The sequence below is a fragment of the Diceros bicornis genome, chromosome 14 (genome assembly GCF_020826845.1).
Source record: "Diceros bicornis minor isolate mBicDic1 chromosome 14, mDicBic1.mat.cur, whole genome shotgun sequence".
Classification (NCBI taxonomy): Eukaryota; Metazoa; Chordata; class Mammalia; order Perissodactyla; family Rhinocerotidae; genus Diceros; species Diceros bicornis.
In genome coordinates this window covers 35,149,248-35,175,837 of record NC_080753.1, presented here as the reverse complement: position 1 = coordinate 35,175,837, position 26,590 = coordinate 35,149,248, and the positions used below count along the sequence as shown (strand labels likewise).

The window sequence follows — 26,590 nt, the reverse complement described above, 5'->3', positions numbered from 1 at the left end:
TGAGAAGTGATGCCATAAAAATGATATTTGAAGCCTTGAGAACGGATGAGGTCACCAAGGTAATGATGACTATAGAAGAGAAAGGAACAAGGACTAGACCCTGGGCCCCCCAGTGCTAAGGGATCTGATCAGACCACACACCCAGGGCAGATTGCACAGTTCTGACACCACATCTAGAAGGCTCAGAGACCAGGGAGTCTCAAACTTACCTGTGCACAGGAATCCCCTGGACATCTCGTTAAGGTTCAGAAAGTCTGGAGTAGAGCATGAGATTCTGGATTCATAACAAGGTGATGATGATACTGGTCTTCAGATCACACATTCAGTAGCAAGAACACAGGCCAGGATTCCCACATGGCTGTGCATCAGCCTCACCTATAGCTTGTCAAATAAGTGATACCTGGACTCCATGCCCAACATCCTGACAGCAGTTTTGGGGAGAGCCCTGAGTATTTTGTAACAAGCTCACAAGCCATCCTGGTCTCGGCAAGATTTGGAACAACAAGTCAGTGATCAGAAGGCAACCAGGATGGGGAGGGGCCTTAAAGCCATATTTAAATATCGTTTTTACCTGGGAAAGAAAAGGGATTTCATACATCATCACTTATGAGACATGATGGTAGGAGATACCTGTTGTTTTCTCTATCGTGGGGTACAGCCAGGCGAAAGATTTAGGAAGTTGCTCTCAATTCAGCATAATGAAAAATCTCTGAGCATTTGCTCTCTGAAACTATTCTGCAGACTAATTTCTCACTTACTTCTTGGAGGAAACAATGGAATCCAAATGTTTCTAATTTAAACATAAAAGAATTTATATATGTAGTGTCAGAGGCTCATTTTGTTTGGGGAAAATCCACAGAACCAGGCTTGAGGCTACACAGCCAGGAACAGAATCCACAATCTCACCCCCGGTCAGGGCCCACATGGGAGCCACTGCCCCTGCTGCAGGGCACAGATGTCACTGTTGACATCACTGACACCCTGATGTTGGACACTGGACCCTGAGGCTGGGACTACTATCACTGCTGATCCTGGCAACTGGCCATTGTTACTGCCACTCGTGCCACACTTGCCAAATGCATTCTACATAGTTCTACCTTCTCTGTGTCACCATGTCTTATGTCAGAGTCCAGATAAGGTCATCTGACTGGTGGACCCAAAGCCTCATGCTGTGTCCAACTGCAGCAATGCTGAAGAAAGCAAGTGTTCCTCTTTTATGGAAGGAGGTGGTCTCTGCCTCCTACCAAGACTCTTTAATCTTGAGATTTTCCTAATGTAAGAAGCAAGTTCGGATGCTAGGGGTAGGTGAATGAGGCATGGAAAAAGAATAACAAACTTCAATTCTTGGAGCAGTGATCTGAGACCACAACTTGATCTGGTAAATTGAAGGCACTCAGGTTTGGTTGGATAAATGAGTGACTTATAAATGACATCTTTCAACTTATTCCCCTGATAGTTTGTTTAGGGGTCCAGCTTTTGTCTACTCCAGTTTATACTCTCAGATAAGTGGAGTGAGATGGTGAAGTGGTTACTCAAAGTGTCTTCTCCCTCCCTCTGTCTCTTGCTAGGATTAAAACACCCAGGTCCTTAAGACTTCAGAGGATCCGTGTATACACTGACATTTCATATTAAATTTTATATTTCTTTTTATTTACACATGTTTTCTAGGGGGATTATCCATAACACTCATCATTTTTGATCATTTTTTAATTGAGCTATTTGTTTTCTTTTTTTTGGTGAGGAAGATCAGCCCTGAGCTAACATCCGTTGCCTATCCTCCTCTTTTTGCTGAGGAAGATTGCCCCTGGGCTAACATCTGTGCCCATCTTCCTCTACTTTATATGGGACACTGCCACAGCATGGCTTGACAAGCAGTGCATCGGTGTGCGCCCAGGATTCGAATCCCTGGCTGCCGCAGCGGAGCACGCGTACTTACCCATTGTGCCACCAGGCGGGCCCGGAGTTATTTGTTTTCTTATTGTTGAGTTTTAAGCAATCTATATATATTCTAAAACAAGCCCATTATCAGATTTGTGATTTGCAAATATTTTCTCCTGTCTGTGGCCTGAGCTCTTTTGCAGACACAACAGTATATATTAATGCATAGATATATTTTTTTAAGAAGAGAAATGTGAAATTGCTAACTGCGATGGTTTCTGGGTAGAGGACTTGGGTGAATGGGGGATGAGGGAAGGATGATGTGACATTTTTATATGTTCTTGAATATTATTTATATTATCTTGTGTGTCCATGAATAATGTTTTCAAAAATAAATTACATTAAAATCCCTTACACTTGTAAAATATGACAGATCATCCTCAGATCACGTGTTAAGACTCAGATTCTGATCCTCTACTGGAGGACCAATCATCTTTTCACTGAACTCTTTTGCCTTAGAATTTCCAGATCTGAAAAAGGTTGGCTAGATTGTATGGACCGATCCTCCCAGTGAAAATAGCTAAAAATGTCATGTAAACTACAAAACCATCTTCTCAAAAGCATCAAAGCTGACAAGATACTAATAAATGATCACAACCCCCAAAGAAGGGAAAGAACCTGCTTTGCCTCCACAGAGAACAGCATCCCAAGAAATGGAAAAAAGGCTCTGTGAGTTCATTGACCAGATATGGAGCCCAGCACTTCCAGCTCTGTACACCAAGCTCTGGACTTTCCTACCCATCTGCCTCCCTTTTAAAATTTAAACAGAGTTTTTTCATTCTGATTATGATGTATATGTATAATGTACAATACGTATGTTATAATGTATATTCACTGTAGAAAAATTATAAAATGTTAAAAGTTATAAATGACAAAGTTAAAATAACTGTAATCCTCATACGTGCAGATATTTTGTTGCATTTTCTCTTAGTCTATTATATATCCTCCCGCTGCCGCCCCAGTGCTGGAACTCTTTCTCTAAGTTGAGCACAGAGCTCAGTGGTCCCCAGCTCTGCTCTCTCCAGATGCCATTTCCTGAGGCAGTTCACTCTCACTCCTCCTGAGGGGGCTGTTTCTCACTTTCGCCTCTCTTCTCATCCCTCCATTCCCTCCCCACTTCCTACTCTTAGGTGATGAGCTTATATCTTTTGTCACTCAGAGAAAAGAAGGACTCAGGTGAGAACTGCATCATCATCTCCCCACACCTCACATCTATGCCTGTATCTTCTGCCTTCACAGCAGTGATGATGAATCATCCAGGTCCTGTCTAAGGCCACCTCTCAGCTTGGGCACAGGATCAGGTCCCCTCCCGCCCCTGCATCATCAACTTCCTGCCCTCTACTGGCTCATTCATTCCTGTGTACAAACATGCTGTAATATCTCCCATTTTTAAAAAAAAGAAACCAAATAAATCAAAACAAAATCCTCTCATAAAAATCCACTACACAATCCCATGTCTCTGTCCAACTACTGCTCCATTTCTATGACACTCCTTATAGGACAATTCTTGAATCCATTCTCTTACCTACCATGTTGTCTTTTTATTTCTAACAAATATTCATTTGCACATAGTTTAAAAAGTCTAATACTTCTACAAGCCTTGTTATGAAGACAGATGCCCTTCTCCCATTTCCTGAATCTCAGAGACAACTTGTTTTAGTTCTTTTAGCTGATTCTCTAATTGCTACTTCTATGCCTCTACATAGAATACTTCTAATACTCCTTGATATTCAGTTTTATGCATCATCTTTAGTGAATTGGCTCTTCTTTCACACACCACCATCCTCCCAATATAATTACTTTATAATTTTGACTAGTTCAATGTGCAGTGTCTGCATTATTATGACCATGTAAACATTAGTTACAACTGAGCATTTAGTAGATATGATTATTTTCCTTTCTTGAGTCACCTTTTTATGTTCCCTGGAGTTAATAAACACCTTGTTTCTTCACTTGAGTAGTTTCTGTTGTATTCGTTACTAAATCATTCCACTACTCTTCCCAGAGTCTAAATGTTCATGACCATATTTGAGCACATCAGTTATTCTGCCAACTTCATCTTTGTGAAGACACCTGTCCCACAGCCCTCAGTCTTGACACGCAGTGATTGTTTCCCTGCACACCTGGGGCAGGGCTTACATCCTGGATCTCCTTCACCTCATCCTGGGAGCCCTTTGCCTGTCTCTTATTCTGGCTCCCCTGTTGCCTGGATCCCATTTTTCCCCCTTTTTGGTTTTCTCCATCATTGTTCCCCTCTTTGCTTGGTAGTATCCTGAGGAAGGGAACATGCAAAGTAAAATATTCAAACCCTAACCATCTGAAATGTCTTTAGGCTGCCCCAGCCCTTACTCACATCTTCACTTGGTATAGAACTCCATGTTAGAATATTTTTTTCCTCAGAATTTGGAAGGCGTTGCTGCAAGGTCTTCTAGCCTCCAGGTCTGTGTTTGTTACCTCTTGAAGTTTTCAAGTTCTCTTCTTTTTCACCCTCTTTCTGAAGTTCCATTGTGATTTTCATGGTGTGGGTTTGTTTTCATCTACTGGAGTAAGAACTTGGTTAGGCCATTCAACATGTCAACTTTATCTATACACTGTGAGAAATTTTCTTGTAATTTTTTTTATCATTTCCTACTCTCCATTATTTCTGAAACTGGTATTATTAACGTGTTAAAATCCCTGATTGATAGACTAATATTCTTATAGGTCTTCTCTCCTGCTTGCCATGACTTTCCATCTGTACTACTTAGTGGGAGTATGACTTTAACCTTCTAGTTCATCTACTGAATTATTCATTTCTATGATCATATTTTTAATTTCCAAGGGCTCTTTCTTGTTCTGTGATTTTATATAATTGTATATAATTCTGTTTTTTGTTTCATATGCCATATATCTTTTACATCTATTAGGTATTATTGATCACAGTGGTAGTGGATTTATTAGGTCTCCTGGTTATCTGCTTTCATTATGTCATGAACTTTTTCCTCTCAGCACTTGGCTCAGTAGTGATTTCATTTATCTTTGTCATTTCTGCTAAATGTCCATCTCCCTCAGAACAATGCAAGCTCCGTATCACCAGAGTCTTATTCTTGCTCTTCACTGTGTTTCCAGACTCTAGCTGATCCTGATCCACTGGAGGCATCAAAATACACTCCAAATGACGGACTTCACTGTGGTTTGGGGAGTTAAGTCAGACTGCCGCTTGATGTCCTCCTGAGCTCTGATCCTAGTGGCCTCCTGTCATAGAACATTCTGGAATAATGAAACAGTTCATTTGCATGGGATGCAGAGTCATTCTTCCACCCACATTGGACAGGGAACCAGTGAAATATGAGTCAACAAAGCTGTGAGAGAAAATTCCCTGAATTCAACCCTGGCTGCACCACCTCCTAAATCTCTCTGAGTTGGATTTGGGACCCTCACAGATTTGCTTTGAAGATTAAATTTGACCCTTTAAGTAAATCACATAGTATTAATTTCTGAGACATATTAAGTATTCCTCTACTCATAGCCATCATCATTATAATTATTATAGCCTTTAGATAAGTTCCATTCTTTTGCTTTTATACAACACAATTCAAGAAACAACCTTGAACGCATATTTTTGAAAACAAGCCTGATTATCTTCTTAGGATAAATTCCTAAAAGAGAAATTTCTGCATCAAAATGTAAGCACATTTAAATTGTTGAAACATTTTTCAAAAGTGCCCTTTAGAGATTTCGTACCAGTTTTCAATCCCATCAATCTTCATTAAGTATATTTTCCCTACCCTCTGGTAAATACTCTCATCACTTACTTTCATCTCTGCCAAGCTGATAGTTTTTCATTTTTATTCCCATTTCTTAATCCACGTCTTCATTTTTGTTCACATTTATTTATTACTGATATACTTGTTTGACTTTGTCATTTCTTCTTTTCCAAACTGTGTTCTAGTATTCTTTAATTATTTTTTGAGTGAGTTGTAGTTATTTTAAAATATTGAGTTTAGAAAGAAGAAACAGAAGCCCCAGTATTGACAAGTGGTCTGACACTTACAGCTAGGACTCCGTGTTGTCAAAAGCTGGCCCGGTGCTCACCACTTGGCATGTTATTCTCCTGTTGGACAGAAGTCACCTCACAGAACATCCACATCTGACAAGGACACTCTGAGAACATTATAAAGTGAGACAAAACAAGACCACTACATCACTGTTTCTAAGCACAGACAAAAACAAGGCACTGTGCAATCACAAAACACCAAACATCACACTGTGCTGGCTGATATGAGCTCCAATTACAGCTTTATCCTTGTTCTAGTTGGCCCGTTTACAGACTTTTTTTTTAACTGAGGAAACATTGGTTTATAACATTATATAAATTTCAAAAGTGTACGTCATTATATTTCGATTTCTGTGTAGAATACATCATATTCACCACCCAAAGACTAATTACAATCCATCACCGTACCCATGTGCCCTGTCATCCTTTTAGCCCTCCTCCCTCTCCCTTTCCCCTCTGGTAACCACCAATCTAATTTTTCTATCTATGTGCTTGTTTGTTGTTGTTGTTGTTTTTATGTTCTATTTATGAGTGAGATCATACAGTATTCGACTTTCTCCATCTGACTTATTTCACTTAGCATAATACCCTCAAGGTCCACCCATGTTGTAGCAAATGGCAAGATTTCATCTTTTTATGTCTGAGTAGTATTCCATTGTGTATATTTATCACATATTCTTTATCCATTACTCCCTTGATGGGCACTTAGTTTGTTTCCAAGTCTTGGTTATTGTGAATAATGCCACAATCAACATAGGGGTGCATATATTTTTACACATTCATGTTTCATGTTCTTTGGATAAATACCCAGCAGTGCAATAGCTGGATTGCATGGTAGTTCTATTCTTAATTTTTTGAGGAATCTCTGTATTGCTTTCCATAGTGGCTGCACCAGTTTGCACTCCCACCAGCAGTGTATGAGAGGTCCCTTTTCTCTACATCTTCTCCAACACTTGTTATTTTCTGTCCTGTTAACTACAGCCATTCTGATGGGAGTGGGGTGATATCTCATTGTAGTTTTGATTTACATTTCCCTAATAATTAGTGATATTACACATCTTTTGATGTGCCTGTTGGTCATCTGTATATCTTCTTTGGAAAAATTTCTGTTCAGATCTTTTGCCTGTCTTTTACCTGGGTTGTTCATTTTTTTCTTGTTGAGGTCTTTGTATATTTTGGATATTAACCCTGTATCACATACATAGTTTGCAAATATGTTCTGTCAATTGTTAGGTTGTCTTTTTGTTTGGTTGATGGTTTCTTTTGCTGTGCAGAAGCTTTTCATTTTTATGTAGTCCCATTTGTCTATTTTTTCTTTTGTTTCCGTTGCCTGGTCAGACATGGTATTTGAAAATATGCTGTTAAGACCAATGTCGAAGAGCATACTGCCTATGTATTCTTCTAGAAGTTTTTTGGTTTCGGGTCTTACATTCAAGTCTTTAATCCATTTTGAGTTAATTTTTATGTATAGTGTAAGATAATGGTCTACTTTCATTCTTTTGCATGTGGCTATCCAGTTTTCCCAACACCATTTATTGAAGAGACTTTCATTCCTCCATTGTATGTTCTTTGCCCTCTTGTCGAAAATTAGCTGTCCATAGATGTGTGAGTTTATTTCTGGGCTCTCGATTCTGTTCCATTGATCTGTGTGTCTGTTTTTGTGCCAGTACCATGCTGTTTTGATTACTATAGATTTGTAGTTGTCTTGACATGAGTGTAGCCATGTTTGGCCATTCCATTAACCTACAGCCACCAGCACACAAAGAACTATAAAGCTGCTTTCTGTGTGGTGGGAACTGGCCTTTTTCCTGGGAACTGGCCTTTCTCCCACGGAGATAGTTGCAATTTGTAAGAATTTCAAGGTCTTTGGGTGTCACGGCCTGGGGCAGACTGGCCATTTGTGCCGGGGTGGGACGATAACCAGGGGAAAACAATGCACGTACACAAGTGCTATGCTGGGACGATAACCAGGAGGCTCAGTGCATGTATGCCACTGATAACCATTTGTGCATGGAAACATTGAATGCTTGCTCTGAGAAAACTCTGTAACTGCTTATATAAACTGCTGGAAACTGTGGCCTGGTGAGAGTCTCACCTGTGGAGGGGACACCCGGCCCAGGACCTCTGATGATCGGATTCCTGCCTAGCAGTGTCAATGGAAGGGACTCTCTCCAGCAGTGGGGTGTGGATGTTGTGAGTAACAGACCTGAGGTGTTCTCTTTTTGATCAACCTGGTGTGTCTCTTTCTGGTTGATTTGTGTCATTTCCCTTCAGTCGATGTGGATGTTTTCCCTTTCCAGTTGCTCTGATGTTTTTCCCTCTCATTATATGACCTATTTTAATCTGCTGCTGTCTCAGTCGATGTGGATGTTTTCCCTTTCCATTCGAGCTGAAGTTTTTCCCTCTTAATATTTGACCTATTCGGATCTGTTTGAGGACTATCACCTTTACTATCCTCTAATATAATAAAATATACCTTCAGTCCATTTGTTTGGAGTGGAAAGTTTCTTTTACGTCTCCAAACAAATCCCCCAAACCTCTCATAACAGTAGTATATTTTGAAATCAGGGAGTATGATACATCCAGCTTTATTCTTTTTCTCAGGATTCCTTTGGCCATTTGGAGTCTTTTGTTGTTCCATAAATTTTAGGATTCTTTGTTCTATTTCTGTGAATAATGTCGTTGGAACTTTGATAGGGATTGCACTGAATCTATAGATTGCTTTAGGAAGTATGGTCATTTTAACTATGTTAATTCTTCCAATCCAAGAGCATGGAACATCTTTCCACTTCTTTTGTATCTTCTTCAATTTCTTTCAACAGTGTTTTGTAGTTTTCAGTATACAGGTCTTTCACCTCTTTGGTTAAATTTATCCCTAGGTATCTTATTCTTTTTGTTGCAATTGTAAATGGGATTGTATTCTTAATTTCTCTTTCTGCTACTTCATTGTTAGTACATAGAAAGGCAACTCATTTTTGTATGTTGATTCTGTATCCTGTAACTTTACTGTATTCATTTATTACTTTTAAAAGTTTTTTTTGTGCATTCTTTAGGATTTTCTATATATAAAATCATGTCATCTGCAAATAGTGACAGTTTCACTTCTTCCTTTCCAATTTAGGTACCTTCTATTTCTTTTTCTTGCCTGATTGCTCTTCCAATACTATGTTAAATAAGAGTGGTGAAAGTGGGCATAGTTGTCTGGTTTCTGTTCTTTAAGGGATAGCTTTCAGTTTTTCTCCATTGAGCATGATATTAGCTGTGGGTTTATCATATATGGCCTTGATTATGTTGAGGTACTCTCCTTCTATACCCATTTTATTCAGAGTTTTTATCATAAATGGATGCTGTGTCTTGTCAAATGCTTTCTCTGCATCTATTGAGATGATCATGTGACTTTTGTTTTTCATTTGTTAATGTGGTGTATCACGTTGATTGATTTATGGATGTTGAACCATCCCTGCATCCCTGGAATAGAGCCCACTTGATTATGGTGTATGATCTTTTTAATGTATCATTGTATTCAATTTGCTAGTACTTTGTTGAGGATTTTTGCATTGATATTCATCAGTGATATTGGCCTGTAATTTTCTTTTTTTGTGTTGTCCTTGTCTGGTTTTGGTATCAGAGTGATGGTGGCCTCATAGCATGAGTTAGGAAACTTCCCCTCCTCTTCAATTTTTTGGAAGAGTTTGAGATGGATAGGTATAAAGTCTTCTTTGAACATTAGAATTCAGCAGGGAAGCCTTCTTGTCCTGGATTTTTATTTTTGGGGAGGGTTTTGATTACTTTTCAATCTCCTTACTGGTGATTGGTCTATTCAAATTATCTATTTCTTCTTGATTCAGTTTTGAAAGGTTGCATGATTCTAAGAGTTTATCCATTTCTTCTAGATTATACAATTTGTTGGCATATAGCTTTTCATAGTATTCTCTTATAATCTTTTGTATTTCTGAGGTGTCCATTCTAATTTCTCCTCTTTTGTTTCTGATTTTATTTATTTGAACCCTCTCTCTTTTTTTATTGGTGAGTATAGTTATAATTTTGTCAATTTTATTTATCTTTTCAGAGATAGTTTAGTTTCATTGATTTTTTTCTATCAAATTTTTTTAGTCTCTATTTCACTTATTTCCACACTGGTTTTTGAAATTTCCTTCCTTCTACTGGTTTTAGGCTTTGTTTTTTCTTCTTTTTCTAGTTCCTTTAGGTGCACTGTTAGATTCTTTATCTGATACTTTTCTTATTTTTTGAGGTAGGCCTGTATTGCTGGAAACCTCCCTCTTAGAACTGCTTTTGCTGTATCCCATAAATTTTGGCATGTCGTATTTTCATTTTCACTTGTCTCTAGGTGTTTTTTGATGTCTCCTTTGATTTCTTCATTGACTCAATAGCTGTCCAGTAGCATTTTGTTTAATCTCCACAGATTTTTGGCTTTTCCAATTTTCTTCCTGTAGTTGATTTCTAGTTTCACATTGTTGTGGTGAGAAAAGATGCTTGGTATTATTTCAATTTTCTTAAATTTATTGAGACTTGTTTTGTGGTCTAATATGTGCTCTATCCTGGAGAATGTTGCATGTGCATTTGAAAAGACTGTGTATTCTGTGCTTTTGGGATGGAATGTTCTGTATATACCTACTAAGTCCATCTGGTCTAATGTGTCATTTAAGGCCAACGTTTCCTTATTGAACTTCATTGGATGATCTATCCACTGACGTAAGCCAAGTATTAAAGTCCCCTACTATTATTGTATTACTGTCTATTTCTCCTTTTATTTCTGTTAATAATTGCTTTGTATATTTAGGTGCTTCTATATTGGGTGCATAGATATTTACCAGTTATACCCTCTTGCTGGATTGCTCCCTTTATCATTATGTAGGGCCCTTCTTTGTCTCCTGTTACAGTTTTTGTTTTAAAGTCTATTTTGTCTAGTATAAGTATTGCTACCCCAGCTATCTTTTTATTGCCATTTGCATGGGGTACCTTTTTCCATCCCTTCACTTTCAGTTTCTGAGTGTTTTTAGGTCTGAAGGGTGTCTCTTGGATGCAACATATATATGGGTCTTTTTTCATCAATATCATAATAGTTTATAACATTGTGAAATTTTAGTTGTACATTATTGTTTGTTCGTCACCATATAAATGCATCACTTCAACCCTTGTGCCCACCGCCCAAACCTCTTCCCCCTGGTAACCACCAAACTCTTTTCTCTGTCTGTGTGTTAGTTTATCTTCCACATATGTGTCAAATAATACAGTGTTTGTCTTTCTCTGTCTGGCCTATTTCATTTAACATAATACCCTCCAAGTCTATCCATTTTGTTGCAAATGGGACAATTTTGTCTTCTTTTATGGCTGAGTGGTATTCCATTGTATATATATATACCACATCTTCTTTATCCAATCATCAGTTGAGGGACACTTGGGTTGCTTCCACTTCTTGGCTATAGCAAACAATGTTGCAATGGACGCGGGGGGGGGGCATAAGCCTCCTTGGATTGTTGATTTTAGGTTCTTTGGATAAAAACCCAGTAGTGGGACAGCTGGATCATAAAGTATTTTTATTTTTATTTCTGGAGGAATCCCCATACTGTTTTCCATAGACGCTGCACCAGTTTGCATTCCCACCAGCAGTGAATGAGGGATCCCATTTCTCCACAACCTCTCCAACATTTGTTATTTTTTTCCTTGGTGATTATAGCCATTCTAATGAGTGTAAAGTGATATCTTAGTGTAGTTTTGATTTGCACTTCCCTAATGATTAGTGATGTTGAATATCTTTTTGTGTGCCTATTGGCCATCTGTATATCTTCCTTGGAAAAATGTCTGTTCATAGCCTCTGCCCATTTTTTGATTGGGTTTTTTGTTTTATTGTTGTTCATTTGTGTGAGTTCTTTATATATTATAGAGATTAACCCCTTGTCATATAAATGGGTTGCTCCCAGTTGGTGGGTTGTCTTTTCTTTTTTTTTTTTTTTTTTTTTTTTTTTTTTTTTTTGTGAGGAGATCAGCCCTGAGCTAACATCCGCCAATCCTCCTCTTTTTTTTTTTTTTTTGCTGAGGAAGACGGCCCTGGGCTAACATCGGTGCCTATCTTCCTCCACTTTATATGGGACGCCGCCACAGAATGGCCTACCAAGCAGTACCTCGGTGCGCGCCCGGGATCCGAACCAGCGAACCCCGGGCCGCCGCAGCGGAGCGCGCGCACTTAACCGCTTGCGCCACCGGGCCGGCCCCTGTCTTTTCATTTTGATCCTGGTGCAATTTGCCTTGCAGAAGCTCTTTAGTCTGATGAAGTCTGACTTGTTTATTTTTTATTTTGTTTCCTGTGTCTGTGTAGACATGGAATTCGAAAAGATACCTTTATGACCAATGTCAAAGAGTGTACTTCCTCTATTTCTTTCAAGAGGTTTATAGTTTCAAGTTTACCTTCAAGTCTTTGATAAATTTTGAGTTATTTTTTTGTGTATGGTGTAAGAAAATAGTCTACATTCATTCTTTTGCGTGTGGCTGTCCAGTTTTCTCAGCACCATTTCCTTTTTACATTGTATATTCTTAGCTCCTTTGTCAAAGATTAGCTGTCCATATATGTGTGGTTCTATTTATGGGCTTTCAATTCTGTTCCATTGTTCTGTGTGTCTGTTTTTGTACCAGTACCATGCTGTTTTAATTATTATAGCTTTGTGGTATATTTTGAAGTGAGGGATTGTGATACCTCCAGCTTTGTTCTTTTTTCTCAGGATTTCTTTCGCTATTCTGGATCTTTTGTTGCCCCACATGAATTTTAGGATTCTTTGTTCTGTTTCTGTGAAGAATATCATTGAGATTCTAATTGGGATTGCATTGAATCTGTAGATTGCTTTACGTAGTATGGACATTTTAACTATGTTTATTCTTCCAATCCATGTGCATGGGATATCTTTCCATATCTTTATGTCATCATCGATTTCTTTCAATAGCGTCTTATAGTTTTCATTGTATAGGTCTTTCACCTCCTTTGTTAAATTTATTCCTAGATATTTTATTCTTTTTGTTGTGATTGTAAATGAGATTGCCTTCTTGAGTTCTCTTTCTGTTAGTTTGCTATTAGAGTATAGAAATGCAACTGAGTTTTGTAAGTTGATTTTGTACCCTGCAACTTTGCTAGTTGTTGATTATTTATAATAGTTTTCCAATAGATTCTTTAGGTTTTCTATTTTTTAAATCATGCCATCTGTGAACAGTGAGAGTTTCACTTCTTCCTTGCCTATTTGGATTCCTTTTATTCCTTTTTCTTGCCTAATTGCTCTGGTCAGAACCTCCAGTACTGTGTTGAATAAGAGTCATGAGAGTGGGCACTCTTGTCTTGTTCCTGTTCTCAGAGGAATGGCTTTCAGTTTTTCCCTGTTGAGTATGATGTTGGCTGTGGGTATGTATATACGGCCTTTACTATGTTAAGGTATTTTCTCTACCCATTTAGTGGAGAGTTTTTATCATGAATGGATGTTGGATCTTGTGAAATGCCTTCTCTGCATCTATTGAGATGATCATATGGTTTTTATTCTTCTTTCTTTTAATGTGGTGTATAACATTGATTGATTTGCAGATGTTGAGCCATCCCTGTGCCCCTAATATGCACTTGATCATGGTGTCTGATCTTTTTAATGTATTGGTATATTCAGTTTGCCAATATTTTCTTGAGGACTTTTGCATCTATGTTCATCAGCAATATTGGCCTGTAATTTTCCTTCTTTGTATTGTCCTTGCCTGGCTTTGGTATCAGGGTGATGTTGGCCTCATAAAATGTGTTAGGAAGTCTTCCATTTTCCTCTATATTTGGAACAGTTTGAGAAGGATAGGTAATAAATTTCCTTCGAATGTTTGGTAAAATTCTCCAGAGAAGCCATCTGATCCTGGGCTTTTATTTTGTGGGAAGTTTTTCATTACTATTTCAATCTCTTTGCTTGTGATTGGTCTATTCAGATTCTCTATTTCTTCTTGCTTCAGTTTTGGATGGTTATATGAATCTAAGAATTTATCCATTTCTTCTTGATTGTCCAATTTGTAGGTATGTAGTTTTTCATAGTATTTTCTCATAATCTTTTGTATTTCTATTGTAATTTCTCCTCTTTCATTTCTAATCATATTTATTTGAGCTTTCTCTCTTTTTTTCTTAGTTAGTCTGGCTAAAGGTTTGTCAATTTTGTTTATCTTCTCAAAGAACCAGCTCTTAATTACATTGATCCTTTCTACTGTTTTTTGGTTTCAATTTCATTTATTTCTTCACTAATTTTTATTATTTCCCACCTTCTGCTGACTTTGGGCTTTGTTTGTTCTTCTTTGTCTAATTCCATTAGGTGCAGTTTAAGGTTGGTTATTTGGGATTTTTCTTGTTTGCTAAGATGGGCCTGTATTGCTATGAGTTTTCCTCTCAGGGCCGATTTTGCTGCATCCCATTTGAGTTGGAATGGTGTATTTTCATTTTCATTTGTCTCCAGATATTTTTTGATTTCTCCTTTAATTTCTTTAATGATCCACTTGTTGTTCAGTAGCATGTTGTTTAGTCTCCACATCTTTGTCACTTTCCCGGGTTTTTCTTGTAGTTGATTTTTAGTTCATAGCATTATGGTCAGAAAGTTGCTTGTTATGATTTTAATATTCTTAAATTTATAGAGGCTTGCCTTATTTCCAACATATGGTCTATCCTTGAGAATGTTCCATGCATGCTTTAGCAAGAATGTGTAATCTGCTGTGTTTGGATGGAGTGCTCTATATACATCTATTAAGTCCATTTCACCTAGCTTTTCATTTAAGTCCACTATTTCCTCAATGACTTTCCCTCTCGATGATCTATCCACTGATGTAAGTAGGGTGTTAAGATCCCCTACTATTATTGTGTTGTTGTTAATATATCCTTTTAGGTTTGTTAATGGTTGCTTTATGTACTTTGGTGCTCCTATGTTGGGTGCATATATATTTACAAGTGATATGTCTTCTTGGTGGAGTGTCCCTTTTATCATTATATATTGCCTCTCTTTGTCTCTCATTACGCATTTTATCTTGAAGTCTACTTTGTCTGAAATAAGTATGGCAACACCTGCTTTCTTTTGTTCGCCATTAGCTTGGAGTATTGTCTTCCATCCTTTCACTTTGAGTCTTTGTCTTTAGAGCTGAAATGGGTTTCCTGGGGGCAGGATATTTCTTGATCTTGTTTTTTAATCCATTCTGCCACTCTGTGTCTTTTGTTTGGAGAAATCAATCCATTTACATTTAGATTGATTATTGATATATGAGGGCTTAATGTTGATATTCTATCGCTTATTTTCCAGTTCTTTTCCATTTCCTTTGTTTCTTGCCCCATGTGTTTTGGACTACCAATTCAGTTTGGTAGTTCTGTATGATGGTTTTCTTAGTTTTCTCTTTATTTATCCTATGTGTCTCTATTCTGATTAATTATTTAGTGGTTACCATGAGGTTTGTATGAAAAAAACTCATAGATGAGACAGTCCATTTTCTGATGGCCTCTTATTTCCTTAGACTAAATCGATTCCATCTCTTTCCTCTTCCCCTTCTAAGTTATTATTGTCACTACTTATTCCATCTTGTGTGGTGAGTTTGTGTTTAAAGTGATGAGGTTATATTTATTCTTGGTGTTTTTCTTCCCTTAATCTTTGATGTTATAATTAAGTGTTTGCTAACCTGTTCTGATAGAGAGCTGCAATTTTTCTGATTTTGTTTACTTATTTTTCTCCTTACTCAAAGCTTTGTATCCTCTTTCTCTCTTTTTCCCACCCAGGCATGAGGCCCTTCTTGAGCATTTCTTGTAGTGGGGGTCTTGTGGCAATGAACTCCCTTAGCTTTTGTTTATCTGGGATAGTTATTATTTCTCCATCATATCTGAAGGATATTTTCACTGGATAGAGTATTCTTGGCTGACTGTTTTTGTCTTTCAGAATTTTGAATATATCATTCAACTCTCTCCTAGCCTGTAAAGTTTCTGCCCAGAAATCAGCTGAAAGCCTGATAGGAATTCCTTTCTTTGTCATTGACTTTTGTCAGCTTTACTACTATATGTCTTGCAGAGGGTCTTTTCATGTTGATATATTTAGGAGATCTATTGACCTCATTCATTTGTAATTCCAGCTCCTTCCCCAGGTTTGGGAAGTCTCAGCTATTCTTTCTTTGAACAAGCTCTCTGCTCGTTTTTCCCTCTCTTCTCCCTCTTGAATACCTATAATCCTTATGTTGTGTTTCCTAATTGAGTCAGATATGTCTCAGAGAATTTATTCATTTATTTTTAGTCTTAGTTCTCTCTCCTCCTCCATCTGGAGCATTTCTGCATTCCTATCCTCAGTATTGCTAATTCTATCCTTCGTATTGTCAGCTCTGTTCTTTAAAGATTCCAATTTTTTCTTTATGTCCTCCATTGTGCTTTTAATCGCCAAGATTTCTGATTGGTTTTTCTTTATGCTTTCAATCTCTTGTGAAGAAGTTCCTGATCTCATGGAATAGTCTATCTTTATTTTCTTGTAATTCATTAAGCTTTTTTATGATAGCTATTATGAATTCATTATTGTTTAGGTTATAAATTTCTTTGCCTTCAGGATTGATTTCTTGGTGTTTGTCACTTACTTCTGGTCTGGAGATTTAATATATTTTTGCATACTGCTTGAGGGTGTGGGCTTATTTTTCTTCCTGGTGAAAATATCTGGTCACAGCTTCCACCTGCCACCACTGGGTGGGTGTCAAGAGCTGTGTATTCTGAGCCCACTGCAATCTGTGGGAGCTCTGGCCAACTGGCTGTGCTGGAGTGCCACATAGGGGGAGGGGCTCTTTCTTTCGCATGCCCAATCCCGGGGGCTTCTTGCTCTTCCCTCATTATCTGCTTTCCTGGGCTGCTAGCTTGGTGAAGACACCCCCACAACCGTTCAGTCCCCTCTGTATTGGAATTTCCCACAGGCTGTGAGAGAACTTGGAGAGTGACAGCTTAACCCCGCCCCCGAGATCTGAGTGGTCCTAGTCCCAGGGTTGCTGTCATTGGGGATGGAGAGGAGTTCTCCTTACCTCCTTCCACTTCCTCCGGGCAGTTCCAGCACCTCCACCTTCAGATGTAAGGCTGAGTGGGTCTCTCAGATGTCTTTTGTGTTGTGTGAATGTCCTTTGTTGGTGTATGTATGTTGCTTTTGTTGTATCTTGGTGGGGAGAGTCTAATGGGAAAGCTCACTCCACCATGATGCTGATGTCACTCCCCATGGGTCTTGTTTTTTTATCCACTCAGTCACCCTATGTCTTTTGATTGGAGGATTTAGTCCATTGATGTTTAAAGTAGCTATTGACAAGTATGTTCTTATTGCCATTTTGTTCCTTTTTTTTTTTTTGGATGTTTTAGTAGTTGTTCTCTTTTCCTTTCTTCTTCTCTTGTGGTTTGACGGCATCCTTTATTATTATGTTTGGGTTCCATTCTCTTAATTTTTTGTGTATTTATTATGGGTTTCTGGTTTATGATTACCATGAGGTTCATCATATATAATAACCTGTGTATATGGCAATCTATATTAAGTTGATGGTCTCTTACATTTGACCTCTTGCTAAAAGCTCTACTCTTTTACTCTCCTCTTCCCACATTTTATGTTTTTCATATCATATTTAACCACTTTTTTTGTGTGTGTATCCATTAACCTCTTATCATGGAAATAGATAATTTTAGTACTTTTGTCTTTTGACCTTCATAGTAGCTTCATAGGTGGTCGCTCTGCTACCTTTACTGCATATATGCCTTTACCAGTGATTTTTTTTTTTTGATAACTTTCTTATTCCTATTTGTGGTCTTTTCTTTTCCACTTAAATAAGTCCCTTTAACATTTCTCATAAGGCTGGTTTATTGGTGGTAAACTCCTTTAGTTTTTGCTTTTCGGGAAAACTCTTTATCTCTCCTTCCATTCTGAATGATAACCTTGCTTGGTAGAGTATTCTTGGCTGTATGTTTTTTTCCTTTCAGCACGTTAAATATATCATGCCACTTACTTCTAGCCTGTAAGGTTTCTGCTGAGAAACCTTATGGGGTTTCCTTTTTATGTAACTTGTTGCCTTTTTCTCACAGATTTTAGGATTTTCTCTTTATCTTTAATTATTGACATTTTAATTATAATGTGTCTTGGTGTGGGACTCTTTTGGTTCATCTTGTTTGGTGCTCTCTGTGCTTCCTATGCCTGGATGTCTGTTTCCTTCCTCAGCTTAGGAAAGTTTTCAGCTATTATTTCTTCAAATAGATTCTCAGCCCCTTTGTCTCTCTCTTCCCCTTGTGGGACACCTATAATTCGGATGTTAGTATGCTTGATATTGTCCCAGAGGTCCCTTAGACTGTCTTCGTTCTTTTTAATTCTTTTCTCTTTTCTGTTCAGCTTGTGTGATTTCCTCTAGTCTTTTGTTCAGCTTACTGATCTGTTCTTCTGTGTCATCTACTCTGCTGTTGATTCCGTCTAGAGAATTTTTCATTTCCATTATTGTATTCATTTCTGATTGGTTCTTTTTTATATTTTCCAATTCTTTGTTGATGTTCTCACAGTATTAATCTGTTCTTCTCCTAGGATCAGTGAAGCATCCTTATGACTATTAGTTTGTACTTTTTATCAGATAGATTGTTTACCTTTGTTTCATTTGGTTCTTTTTCTGAGGATTTGTCCTGTTTCCTTATTTGTAACATATTCCTTTGTCTCCTCATTTTGCCTCTTTCTCTGTGCTTATATCCATATATTAGGTAGATCAGCTATGTCTCCTGATCTTGTAGAAGCAGCCTTATACAAGAGTTGTCTTATGAGGCCCAACAATGTGCTTTCCTCTCATCACCAGTTCCAAATGTTCCAGGGGTGTCCCCTGTATGGGCTATGTTGTTGTGGGCCTGCTCTTACTGCAGGTGTACAGAGAGGGTAGGCTGTCCCCCTGGCCAATTGGTTAAGGCTCAGCTGTGTGCAACTGCTACGGTCCCTTCAGTCACTTTATTGGGCAGGGGGATCCATGGCACAATTGGCTGCAAGGTCTAATAGCACATTCCTGTTGCAGTTTTTCTGTTAAGAGAGTAGGCCCCCAGCATGGCAGGTCAATAGGCTCAGGGGCTTAAAATTGTTGTAGGCCTCTGGTCTGCAAGGCTGTTTTCTGCTCTCTCAGTAGTGCACCTAGGTGAGGCCAGCCCCAGGCATGGCAGCACACAATTCTTTCAGGTGTGGGAAGGTGGGGGGCCAATCCCCTATGTGGCTGTTTGAGAAGCACAAGTCTGCTGCAGCTGACAAGCCCCACTGCCCACAGGCCCACAATCCGCATCAATGCAGTCCTGCCCTGTGCAGCCACAAGTTGCCAAAGGGCTTTCTGGTGGGTGGGGCCAGTGCCTAGGCAGGCTGTCTGCCCTGGCTGAGCTAGATTAAATCAGTGCCCTAGTGGGCAGGGCAAAGCCCTGCACTAACAGGCCAGGGACGAACTCCACTGGCATCTGACAGTGTCTGTGTCAGCATTCCTGTACTAGGTCACAATAATGGCTGCCACCAATGTCTCAGTCCCTGGGGAGATGGTCCCAGCCACCTTCTGCCTCCCTGAGATGCACACAGAGCCTATCAAGTAACTCTTTTTACCCAAGGACTGTGCATGTTTCTTTCTGGTGACTTTGTGTTGCTTTCCAAAATGGGTGAGTTTGTGCATGGGCCATTTAAGAGCAAGCTTTTCTTTCTCTTATGTTCAATAGCTTTTCTGGGAGTATCCCCAGTTGTATTTAATAGCCAGCAAAGCCAGATATTATGACACTCCTCTTGGTTGTGCTGAGTAAAAAAGCTGCTTGTTGCGGCACAGCTTTCCCACTCAAATCCCCCATTCCTCCAGGAGAAGCTTCCTACCTTGAGATTGCTCCCAGTTGTGAAGTACCATGGCTAGAATGTGGCTTTTTCCTCTCCAGAAAGGTATTTCTGCTTCTTCCACCTCAGTCAGCACTGTCCGTTGTTGTGGGGGTTCTTTTTAGCCAGCTTACAGTTCTCTCTCAGGAGTAGTTGTCCCCAGGGTAGTTGTGAATTTGCTGTGTCCCCGTGAGAGGGTGACTTCAGAGTCTGCCTATGCTGCCACCTTCCCAGCAATCAGATAACATTTATCAAGATGTCCAATCATAGCATTGTCCCCAACTCCTGACAGCACCTAATCTAGAGTGAGCCCCTGCTTCCATAGACTCTCCCTAAAATCACTCAACCAAAGCCCAAATCCTATACATGTTCTAACACCTTCACACTAAGATTCCCGGTGGGCCCTGATGGTGTGTGTTCTCCCTCACAGCAACGAGTAATAAATCCAACTTGTTTGCCCACAGGTGTGCTCCTGGTGGTCTCTAGCTGAAGGACATTGAGGTGTGTTATTACCCTTTTGTCTGTCAAAGCTTTTATTTGTCTTTGAGTTTGATTATGAGCATGTGTTTGTATCTTTGTGAATGTGTGGTTGACAGAGAAGAATTGTGTTTTTCTTTATGGTTTTTCATCTTTGGGTCATGCATAGAGAACTCTTCATTCCACAATTGCAAAAATTTAACGTATATTTTCATCTAGGAGAGGGGTCTGAGGGTGAAGGGAAACAGAGAGAGAACTGTTTGAACATTGGGAGTAAGTATGGGAAGAAGCAATAGGTAAAGAGTTCTAAGGAGGTGGAATTCTAAAGTTTACATCTTCTTCTCTATAATTTTACAAGTATGTAGAGGGCCTATAAGGTATTTGATATATGTAGTGTTCAATAAATGCTTTCCCTTCGGCTAAGTGAAGACTTTTGTCCCTGCTTATGTTTACCAGGTTAATGAAAACAACACCAAGAGTTCCAATGTAATATACACAAGGGTTAGCTCCAGTGATGGGCATTTTTGAACACTTGTGACCTTAAACTGATAAATCTCATTTCGGTTAATGTATGTACAGTCTAGTTGTTAAGATACACGTTAATTAAACTTCTTGGACATGCTGTATTTTAAGGATATGTCTATGACCCACATGGACAAATCCATGACACCTATATGAATATAATTTTAATACAGATGAAACTGTAAGTCACACAGTATCATTTTGGGCGGAGGAGGCTGAAAAGTAAGAAAATTCTAGATATGTACCATCCAGTGTGGTAGCTACTAGCCACATATGGTTATTTAAATGTAAAGTAAATAAAATTAAAAATTCAACTGCTTGGCACAGTAGCCACATTTCAAGTGCTCAATAGCCCTATGTAGCTACTGGCTTCCATATTGGACAGTGTAGATATAGAACAATTCCTTCATCAAAGAACATTCTGTTGGATGGTACTGCTCTTCATACTCTGTGTGCCTCAAGTCAGATGCATTAGATCCATGTAAATTGAAAGGTCCAATATTATTTGTCTTAGAGATACTTCAGATTTCTGTCTGAGATATGAATTATATTCAGATGATGTATACTGAAAGCAAAATAGGTTATCAGTGGTTCTAGTGCCTTCAGGCACAAACTGTTCCCAGTTCCAAAGGGAAACACCTGTCCCCACACATCCCTTCCCCGACTGAGGACACTCTCTGGAGTCAAATTTCCGGGGAGTGAGTTCTCTTCTAGAGGAGACCAGGAGCAATACTCTAAGCTAAGTTTTGGGAGGCAGGGATTCCAACTTAGGAAGAGAGATTCTGGGAAATGAAGAGGAGGCAAAGATGGGGACCAGTAGGGAGACTCTCCCTGGTTTATTCAGAATAGTGGTTCTCAATGTGTGGTCTGTGGAACCCTTGAAGTCACTGAGATCCTTTCACAGGGTCAATGAGGTCAGAGCTATTTTGATAATATTACTAGACATCATTTGCCTTTTCACTATGTTGACATTTGTACTGAGGGAAAATTTAGTGAGAATGGAGGCTACAGTATCAAACTTTAATAGTAATTATCCTCACCACCACTTAGTTGCAGGGGAAAAAAAAAACACTTTCACTTGAAACATCCTGGTTGAAGCACTAAAAATTATCTTTATAGGGGCCGGCCTGGTGATGTAGTGGTTAAGTTCACACACTCCGCTTTGGTGGCCCGTGGTTCGCAGGTTCAGATCCCAGGCTACGCACCGCTTATCAAGCCATGCTGTGGCAGGCGTCCCACATATAAAGTAGAAGAAGATGGGCATGGATGTTAGCCTAGGGCCAGTCCTCCTCAACAAAAAGAGGAAGATTGGCAACAGATGTTAACGCAGGGCTAATCTTTCTCACCAACAAAAAACACATTATTATCTTTAACACATCACTATCCTTAAAACTACATTTAAAAATATATAATGATGTGGGAAGCACATATAAAGGACTTCTGCTACATTCCCAACTACTATATCCTAAGGAAAACAATTTATGTGAACCTAGCTAGCCTCTTTTTTTATGGACTACCATTTTTACTTGAAACAATGAATGACAGAAACCAGTATTATTCAGACTTGGTTAATTGGCACATACTTACTCAAAATGAACGTGAACTTCTCCCTTCAAGAAAATCAACTGACAGTTGACAACTGACAGTACTCATTGCCTTGCTAAAATGGCAGATCTCAAGAGAAAACTCGAATTTTGGAAAACTTGTGTCCTACCATGTAAGCTTGATAGCATCCTACTACTGACAAACTTTTCTGTTGGGATCTCTGGTAATATTAACAAATGTGATTGACAATTTGTAGTTAAATGCATCAACACGAGAAGATCTATATAACTTAGTGAAACACTACAGTAATTTAATAAATCATACATTAGTACAAAAGCCAATTAACATGCAAAATAGGTCTATGGATTTTAATATAATAGAATAGGAAATATTCAATGATATTTTCTCAGGTCCCATTTTGCAAATAACCATTGAGAAACTACCACTTGTGTAGTTTTATTTTAGTACCAAAGTTGAATATCCCCAATTATCTTAAAAGGTTATTAAAAATACTATTATATATTTATGTAAGCCCATATTATTTTTTCATATACTTCAACCAAAATAACAGATTAAATGCAGAAGCATATATGAAAATCCAGTGATCTTCTAATGAGACAGACAAGAGACTAGCAAATATGTAAAATATAAAAAGATCTACTCTTCTCACTACCTTGTTTATTTCGAGAAAGTTATTTTTCATAAAAATATTTCTGTTAACTTGCCATGGGTTATGAATATTATTCTAAATAAATTAATAAAATCTTTTAAAAACTTTTAATTTTAGTATGGTAAATATTAATAGATATAACCAACATAAACAAAATTATTATTGGGGTCCTCACTAATTTGTGAGACCGTATAGATATCCTGAAACCAAAGTGTTTGAGAATCACTGACTAAAACAGCCCCTGGGCCAGGACTCAGGGAAACAGCGAGACAAAGAGCTCTGGGTGCAGGAGGAGAGGGGTCAGGGCAGAGTCCCAGGTCCCCGGACTTGGCTCTCAGGGTCTCAGCCCGAGGGCGGTGTCTGGGGCGGGGAAGCTCAGTGTTGGAGGAGTCCCCATCGCCCTGAGTTTCACTTCTCCCTCACACAGTCTGTGTCAGGGCCTCCCGCCTGGAGACTCATGACGCGGCCCCGGTTCTCACTCCCATTGCGTGTCCGGTTTCTAGAGCAGCCAATCAGCGTCTCCGCGGTTCCCGGTTTTAAAGTCCCCACGGAACCGCCAGGACTCAGATTCTCCCTGATCCAGACGACACGGGTCATCGCGCCTCTAGCCTTGCTCCTGCTGCTGTCGGGGGCTCTGGTCCTGACAGAGACCTGGGCAGGTGAGTGTGGGGTCGGGAGGAAACGGCCTCTGCGGGGGGCGGCGCGAGGGGACCGCGCGCGCGAGGACAAGTCCCCGCCCTTGTCCGTCCGCCGCCCTTTTCCCGTCTGTAGACTCGTCGCCCCTAGCCCCCATCACCCTCAGACCTGGGGACCCGCGCCGGGAGGAGGGTCGGGCCGGGCCTCAGCCCCTCCCCGCCCCCAGGCTCCCACTCCCTGAGGTATTTCTACACCGCCGTGTCCCGGCCCGGCCGCGGGGAGCCCCGCTTCATCGCCGTCGGCTACGTGGACGACACGCAGTTCGTGCGGTTCGACAGCGACGCCGCGAGTCCGAGGATGGAGCCGCGGGCGCCGTGGGTGGAGCAGGAGGGGCCGGAGTATTGGAAAGAGAAGACGGGGATCTTCAAGGAAGCCGCACGGAATTTCCGAAGGAGGCTGAACACCCTGCGCGGCTACTACAACCAGAGCGAGGCAGGTGAGCGACGCGGACCCGGGTCCAGGTCACGACCCCCACCCCCACGGACGGGCCGGGGTCTCCCCGAGTCTCCGGGTCCGAGATTCACCCCGAGGCTGCGGGACCCGCGCGGCCTCCCGACCCGGGAAGAGCCGGCGGAGACTTTTCCGCGGTTTCATTTTCAGTTTAGGTTAATTGGGGTCGGTTGGAGCAGAAGCGGGTTTGACCGCGGGACAGGGCCCAGTGGGCGGGGCTGACCGCGGGGCGGGGTCAGGGTCTCACACCCTCCAGTGGATGTCTGGCTGCGACGTGGGGCCGGACGGGCGCCTCCTCCGCGGGTGCAGTGACTCCGCCTACGACGGCGCCGATTACATCTCCCTGAACGAGGACCTGCACTCCTGGACCGCGGCGGACACGGCGGTTCAGATCACCCGGCGCAAGTGGGAGGCGGCAGGTTTGGCAGAACAGTAAAGAACTACTTGGAGGGCAGGTGTGTGAAGTGGCTCCTCAGATACCTGGAGAACGGGAAGGAGAAGCTGGGGCTCGCGGGTAGAAGGGGTCTTGGGACCTCTGAATCTCCAGTCCCACAGAGTGGAGGGGGAAATGGGATCAGTGTCAGAATACCGCCCATCGGGAGAGGGAGGAATCCACCCAGGTTTTTTCATATTCTGTACTAATGACTTGCCCAGAGGGCCAACCCTTCTCTAAAGGACAGTTAAGGAATCCAGGTTCTTCAGGAATAGAAGGGGAGGCCATCCCTGATCGCCCATCATTGTTTCCCTTTGACCCTGTCAACCATCTTGTGAACCACGACTTCCTCTCTCTAGGCCTTGTTCCTTGGCCTGAGAACATCTTTGCAGGTACGACTCCAGCTTTTCTGAGTCATTCAGCCTCCACCCAGGTCAGGACCAAAAGTCTGTGTTCTTCTCTTTAGAGACCTGGATCCTCCTACCCTGGGCTCTCACCCTAATTCTAGAACTTTCCAAGAAATAAGAGATTATCCCAGATCCCCAAATGCAGGCTGGTCTCTGGGTTGTGTGCTCCTTAAAAAACCAACTGTGCTGTCCATGAGTGCTGCTTTAGTGGCTCATGGAGATAACTGAAAATGAATTTTCTGATTCTTCCTCCTCAGAACCCCCAGGAAGACACATGACCCACCACCCCATCTCTGACCAAGAGTCACCCTGAGGTGCCGGGCCCTGGGCTTCTACCCTGCAGAGATCACCCTGTCCTGGCAACATGATGGGGAGGACCTGACTCAGGACACGGAGCTTGTGGAGACCAGGCCTGCAGGCGACAGGACCTTCCAGAAGTGGGCGGCTGTGGTGGTGCCTTCTGGAGAGAAGCAGAGATACACATGCGATGTGCAGCATGAGGAGGTGCCTAAGCCAATCACCCTGAGATAAGGTAAGGAGGGGGATAAGGGGTGGAGCTTCTTCTCAGGGAAAACAGAAGCCTTTTTGGACACCTTCAGCAAGGTCAGGACTCAAGCTTGATGTCAGAACCCCTCACCTTCCTTCCTTTTTGCAGAACTACCTCCTCAGCCTACTATCCCCATCATGGGCATCATTGTTGGCCTGGTTCTCTTTGCAGCTGGAGCTGTGGTGGCTGGAGCAGTGATGTGGAGGAAGAAGTGCTCAGGTAGGGAAGGGAGTGGAGGGGTTTGAGTTTTCATGTCCCACTGAGGGGTTTCAATCCCAGGTAGAACTTGCCCTGCCTCGTTAATGGGAAGCACCATCCACACACGTGTTTGCCTCTCTGGAGCTGAATGCTAACAGTCTTCTGTAAAGCACTTATGAAAATGAAAGACAGATTGTTTCACCTTGATAATTCTGGTGCTGGGGACCTGATTCCCAGCAGTCGAAAGCCACAGGGGAAGGTCCCTGCTGAGGACAGAGCTCCAGGAGGGCAGTTGGTTCAGTTCCTATACATCTCTTTTCTTTGTTTCCTCATCCTGCTCTGGAGCTTCAGTCACATTTCTGGAAACTTCCTTGTGGTCCAGAACTAGGGGGTTCCTCTAGGATCTCATGACCCAGGCTTCTCCCTGTTTTCTTCCCACAGGGGAAAAAAGAGGGAGCTACGCTCAGGCTGCAGGTAAGTTTGAGTGGGGAGTTGATCCCTGAGACCCTTGAGATAGTGTAGACGGATCCCATGGGGGAGCTCACTCACCCCATAGTTCTTCCTTAAGTCTCGTCTCCTCTGGGCTCTGACCGCATCCTGTTTTGTTCTACCCCAGGCAGTGACAGTGTCCAGGGTTCTGATGTGTCTCTCTGGACGGGTGAGGCCCTGGAGGCCTGAAGTGAGGGAGGTGTTGGGGAGAAGGGACATGACTAGGTTATAGGGATTCTCTCATTGGGACATTTTGAATAGCTGGTGGGCTGTTGAGAATGTCAACACTATGTGACTGACCTGAATTTGTTCGTGATTATTTTCTTTCC

At 40.9% G+C, this 26,590-nt stretch overlaps 1 protein-coding gene and 1 pseudogene across 2 annotated transcripts in view; both read left to right on the top strand.

Moving 5' to 3' along the window:
• The window catches only part of LOC131413915 (class I histocompatibility antigen, Gogo-B*0103 alpha chain-like), a 158,828-nt gene that overhangs the window by 100,268 nt on the left and 31,970 nt on the right, over positions 1-26,590 (top strand). The gene's annotated exons all lie outside the window — the stretch shown is intronic.
• Positions 21-26,587, top strand: LOC131414212 (HLA class I histocompatibility antigen, B alpha chain-like; annotated as a pseudogene).